The sequence below is a fragment of the Diceros bicornis genome, chromosome 16 (assembly GCF_020826845.1).
Source record: "Diceros bicornis minor isolate mBicDic1 chromosome 16, mDicBic1.mat.cur, whole genome shotgun sequence".
NCBI lineage: Eukaryota > Metazoa > Chordata > Mammalia > Perissodactyla > Rhinocerotidae > Diceros > Diceros bicornis.
The window spans coordinates 17,214,342-17,220,468 of NC_080755.1; the positions used below are offsets into that span (position 1 = coordinate 17,214,342).

At 40.9% G+C, this 6,127-nt stretch overlaps 1 long non-coding RNA gene across 1 annotated transcript; it reads right to left on the reverse strand.

Annotated features, from left to right (window-relative positions):
• Nucleotides 1-1,718: 1,718 nt before the first annotated feature.
• Nucleotides 1,719-4,117, reverse strand: LOC131415327 (uncharacterized). Its single transcript, XR_009222415.1, has 3 exons — nt 3,680-4,117; nt 3,404-3,559; nt 1,719-2,206 (listed from the first exon to the last, which is right to left on the reverse strand). It is a non-coding gene; the product is annotated as an uncharacterized LOC131415327 (long non-coding RNA).
• Nucleotides 4,118-6,127: the final 2,010 nt, after the last annotated feature.

The window sequence follows — 6,127 nt, forward strand, 5'->3', positions numbered from 1 at the left end:
TTATAGTTGCTGCAGTGGTTCCACCTACAACAGGCTCAGTGAGTTACACTGAGGCCAGTCACAAGGCAATTCCAGCAGTAAAAATGCCCAATCAACTAGGTATCTGAGTGATATTAAAGCCAAAGGAAATTTTTGCTTTGAAGCGTTTACTAAACCCAATACACATTTACTGAGCAATTAAGATTTGTGAGGCACTGTGCTAAGTACTGAGAACAAACATGAGTGATTAAAACAGACTATGTCTTCAGAACTTAAAATCCAGCTATTGTGTTATATAAATCCTTTACCTCCTCTGTATACTTTATTCTTTATTATAAGTGATGATTTTAGAAGATTCTCTGTATTTATTTCCTTTTTTAAACATACTTTTATGTATAACCATAGCTACCATTTGGTGAGGTCCTATTATGTTATATGCACTTCATATACACTATCTCTAATCCTCCTCAAAACCCTATGTGATAAGTGTGATTATCACCAATTTACAGATGAGAACAATGAGGTTTAAAGGGGTTAAGTAAATTCCTCAAGATCAAGTCACAGAGCCAGGTTTGGAACTCAAATCTCCAGTCTCTGTTTCCCACTGTGTTTTCTCCCTTGAGACTTCTCTCTGTATCTTCTCATCTTTGCCTCTCTCAGGTAATTTCCTTCTGCTCTCACAGTTTCTCAGTTTGACCCAGTTCTCCTTTCCTACTGGCCCACACCATAGTCTCTATGCTGTCCTTGAGTCAGTGTCCACCCCGGTCCAATCAGTTGTGACCAGTGCAAGAGGACTCATAGGGTTCAAATACAGCCACCTAAGTTGGTCCCTGTAGCAGTGGCCGTGAGAGGCAGAAGTTGCCTTAGAAGATACTAGCATTTGTGAAGAAGACTAGCCTCAAATGCAGCAAAGGGTAGCAGAACGTGCCACCCTAAAATGTGCCAATTTTGCATAATTTTGAGCTGAGGACTACTGAGAAGAAGCACATACAAGAAAAACTCTCTGCCCTCCCCCTATTTGCCAAAAAGCAGGACATAAATTTGTAAAGCTGTCCCTGCTTCCCCTCTCTACCAGAAAGGACAGAAGTTAATCAGAGAGACAACTCTAGACCCTTATCAGCCTGGAGATGGCACCAGAGGAATCTACATAACAAACTCGACTAACTAGGCCTTGTCTTCCTCAGTTTCCCCATATATTTGCCTTCCTACAACTTGCCACTCCTAGAAGCTTGAAGTCATTTTCCTTTGCCTTTCACTTTTCTACAAAATTACTGTTCTTTTGTTAAGATGCTATAAAAGCCCAAATTCCAACCATCCTCCTTGCGTTACTCATCACTGAGTACTCCCATGTATGTATGATGCACATGTTAACAAATCTCTGTTTTTCTCTTGTTAATGTCTTGTCAATCCGATTTGCAAGTCCTCAGCCAAGGAACCTAAGATGGATAGAGGAAGAAAGTTTTTTTCCTCCCCTACAGCAGACACACCCGAATGCCACACTTTTATTAATTTATTAATTAATACGATTTTTATTGAATTTTATATCATAGTTGGCAGAGGACTTGCCCAGAGTCATCCCATACAGATGAGAAGTCTAGCCAACATCTGAATTAGATGCAGTATTGAAAAATGACAATCCAAGTGTCAAAAAAAGGAATGTTTAAGCAACCATAGTAAAGTTGTCATATTATTTAATCATCAAGAGTTATGTTTTCTAAAAAATTTAATGACATGGGGAAAGGCCCAAAATATGCTAACTGAAAAAAAAAAAAGCAGGATAAAATTTGTAAGTACACCACACGTTAAATGAACATAATGTGCGTTTTTAAATGGTTAGAAGGAATTATGAAGTTAAAACTAAAGAGAGGAAGAAAAGAAATGGGTGTCATTCTGGAAAGTGCCAGTCAAAGGAGTTCTAGAAACAGGAAAGGAAGGCAAGAAAACATATGCTTCTGTGCATTAGTGTTGAGGAAGAGGGTTCCAGACCAGGAGGCAGACGGCCCCAGAGCAGACCAACACATCATAGGTTCTTACCTTCTGGTAAAAGTACTGGGTCACAGAGTTAGCTCCCTTTGTCGGCATTCCGCATAGCTGATTTATGATTCCAAAGCTTCCCAGGTTCTTTGGCACAGGCAGGTGATGCTCTCGAGAGTTTGTCTGTCTTTTTAAGAACATGCCACTGTCTTGCTAGAATACTAGGCTGACTGTCTGGGTTACAAAGCAGCCCCTGTTTGGATAAATGAGACAGTTACCTCATTCACCTCTAAGTTCACCAGGGAAGCTCTGAAACTTCAGAGCAGAGAGAGAAAACCCTAAACTGTGGTCACTTTGCCGCAGCAAAAAGAAACTAAACAGGTTCAACGTGAAACTGCCTACCAATCATTCCCATTTCCTCACCCCAGAGAGTTTTGAGATCATTCACCTAAGGGACCAGCTTTTTGTATTTGTAAATGACATTTGGCCCAAAGTAAATGCTCATGTCCTGGGGTCTCATACCATGTATAGACTGGTTCCAAGACACAGCGCCTCTACTGTTTGTCCCTGACAGGCACACCCACATACATTTTGAGGTTATGAGGTAGATTTTTGTGGATAACGAAGGAATAAATTCCATAAACACAAACTGGGAAATCATTGGTTAGATGAAACCAGGGAAGAAAGTCTAGGGAAAAAAGCAGACCACAAGTTGGATATGAGTCAACAAAGCAACACAACACACACACATATGCGCACACGTATACACACACAGCATTTGAGAATGTTTAATGAAAGCATTGTCCATAAGACAATTCCACCTCTTTCTCTGCCCCCCTTCTATTGAAGACACAAGTGGAATACTGTTGCAAAGAGAACCACAATGATAGCAAGAAATCTGCAAAACGAATTACGAAAAGAGAGAGAAAAAATACTAAGATGTATTATAGAAGTGCAATAGTAATCAATAAATGTATGAATGCTTATATTGAAGGAAATAGCAAAGTAAAGGGAGAAGGGAATAACTATGGGGGTTAGTTCACACCATTCACTAGCAGAAGCATAAAGTACAATCATCAAACTCAAAGCTTTCAGTTAAGCGTTCTGAATTTAAATAGAAAAGTCTTCTCAAATCTGGGAGAATCCATCATTAGGCTATCCAGATATAATAGTGGTTAATATTTGTTGTATTATGCCATTTTCCATGCAACCTTCTAAGGGTCTTACTTAATTTTATTATTATGTATTAAGCTTACTTAATCCTCACAGAAACACTATGAAATGGGAGCTTCTCCATCCTCATTTTACAAAGGAGGAAATTGAGGCACAGAAAGGTTAAGTATCTCCGTCAAAATCTTGCTGCTAGCAAGTGTCAACGGAAGGTTTTGAACCCGGGCCACCTGATGCTATCCAGGAACCTGGGGCTCCCATTTTCAGGCAGTGCACTTACCTGTAGGGCTTACTCCTTGATCTTCCTTTTTGAGTTTATTATAATACCTCCATCTGCCCAGGAGCCTGGCATAATAACTTTGGATATTATAAACGACTCTGCATTCAAAAGTGTCCCTTTCTTATTTCCAGCTTCCAACCAGCTTCCAGAAACATCCTGGAATCCATAAAAAATAATTTCAACAATATGTCTGCTCATCACAAGTATCTCCTAGAACGGACTGAGATTTAGTAATTACAACAATGTGCATTTGCATGCAATTTTATAAGTACTTACTTTCTTACAAACAGTCTCACTTCTTGCAAAATCCTGAATGCATGTCAAGACTACTATTATTCTCCCCATTTTAAAGGTGAGACAACTAAAGTTCTGAGTTAGGTGACTTGTCCAAGGCTGCACAGCTAACATGTGACAGAACCAGAACTAGAATCCACATTCAGTGAGTGGTCCCCCGCGCGGAACCTCCGGAGACCAGGGAAAGTCCCTGTTCTTTGGGTCTCTCACATCGCTAATACTGTAGTACATAACCCATAATAGATCCTCCATAGACAGTGTTGAAAGACTTTGGTAGCAGGAAGAATTTTAAAGAGCTGGTGTAAAACGAGCAGCGCCTGCATTCTGCATAGAAGCTTTGTAACCACAGGACCAGGAACAGAATTTGTCATCCCAAAATATGCCTCTTTGGCATAAGAATTATTTTAGGCTGATTATTTTTAAGAAACAGCAGACTCAGGGAAAAGCTCTGAAAACCTAGTAGAAGTTATCCATTTGTTAGGGAAATTTACATTTGTAAGGGTGCCTTCCTCTCTGTGGGGGAAAGAGAGGATGACTAACTCTCTAGAGAGTCTTATCAGTAGACAAAGCAATGACTTAAATCTACATAACAACTTTACCCTTGTTTACTGTGCTGACTTCTTCTTAACAATAGAATGTTAAAGCTACTTTTCAGGGGTAAACAAGCTAGGAGCATGTGCAGAAGAGAAAATTCTGACCTGTCAATCGAAACTCCTCCTGCCAGCACTTCCGCATACCAGCCCGCCCTCCCTGATCCCTTAAACCTTACCCCATACCCTGGATCAGGGACGCAGAGTTCTGTCTCCTTACCAATGGATTGTTTAGTAAACTTTCTTCCCTCAAAGACCTATGTACCACCTTATGGGCTTCTGTGAGCATCGGGTAGAGTGAGCCCTTGCTCAGTAACAGCTTGGAAGAGATCTTTATTTTGTTCCGGGCGGGACCTTTCCTGAGTACTTTCTGTCCATTGTTCTCAGGGAAGGCTAGCAGTTGAATAATCCGAATGCGTGTGTTTCAGACTGGAATGGGATGGTAGGTGCTGTTTAATAATGTAATGCTGTTATTGATGTGCCTTTCAATAATGTAAAAGAGGGAGGGTCTTCTTTTGGAGCAGAACTTTTTTTTTTAACTGTTAGGGGATTTCTGCTTCCTCTACCTGAAAGTGGTGGAAGTGAGGCAGTTGAAAAGGAGGAAGTGGGCCCCAACAACACGGTGGTAGGCTGGAGGTAGAAAACAGATGGCCCAAGGGGACCCCAACTGAAGGGGTGTGGCCAATGGATGTCACTAACAGTGGTAATAGATAATCCAGCCTTAAGTTTCCCTTTTCTGCAAAATAGTTTCTTGTATTAGCTTCAAACCTTGGTGCAGTCTGTTAAACACCGCAGCCTTGCTTTACATCCTTTGGGAAATATGAGAAAGGGCTCTGCACATAGTGTAAGAGGGGAAGAAGTTAGGGAGGGGGCAGCAGTGTGGAGAAATGGTTATGAAACAGCCAGAGGTGAACGATAGAGAAGACTAGAGGCTAGTAGGAGAGAGGTGAGAAGTGACAACCAGATTGGAAGTGTGGAAAGGATAAGCAGCCCTCATCCACCCCGAAGGACACTCAGAAGTAGTCGGGGAGGAAATTGCAGACAAGCAAGGTAGGAGCTTCAGGCTGTTTGTGTAGGTTTTAAATGCAAGTGTTCCCTCGCCATCACACTGTCACACACTCTTAAACGCGCACACAGAAGCACATTGAGAAGCTGGAGGACCTGGGGAGGAGTCAGGTTACTCTTGTTAAATGAATCAACTTCCATGTGTCCTGAATCATAGAAGACACCTGTGGATAACCAGAAAATGATATTGTCTCACACTAAAACTGTCTCTGTGGAAGAGGAGGGTCGGTGATAGACAGTAAGTTAAGGGAAATGAAACCACAAAAGTAACAGAACTGCATCTATGAGAAAAATGATTTATGTGAGCCACATGTAAATGAGTGCCTTTTTGCAAATATGACTTTGTCCCTCTTGAGGATTTTGGACACCTGATGGCCTAGATAGATCATTGTTCTAGCCAGGGGAATTCAGATTCTGTCAACATTCATTTTCATAAAGAATGCAGTAGGTATTTTAATCACCAAAACTAGCCTTTAATTATTTGCATTTATGAAATAGTCCTATTTATATCTTGATATAATCTACTCTCTATTAAAAGAAATAAAACATTAGTACACAGTAGGTACTCCTAGTCTTAATGGGCAGCTAGATGTTTCTGGAAGAACCATCAGCAATGAAACAATAATACTGTAAATTTTTTTTTTTTTTTTTGTGACGAGGATCGGCCCTGAGCTAACATCTGCCAATCCTCCTCTTTTTGCTGAGGAAGACTGGCCCTGGGCTAACATCCACGCCCATCTTCCTCCACTTTATATGGGACCTTGCAACAGCATGG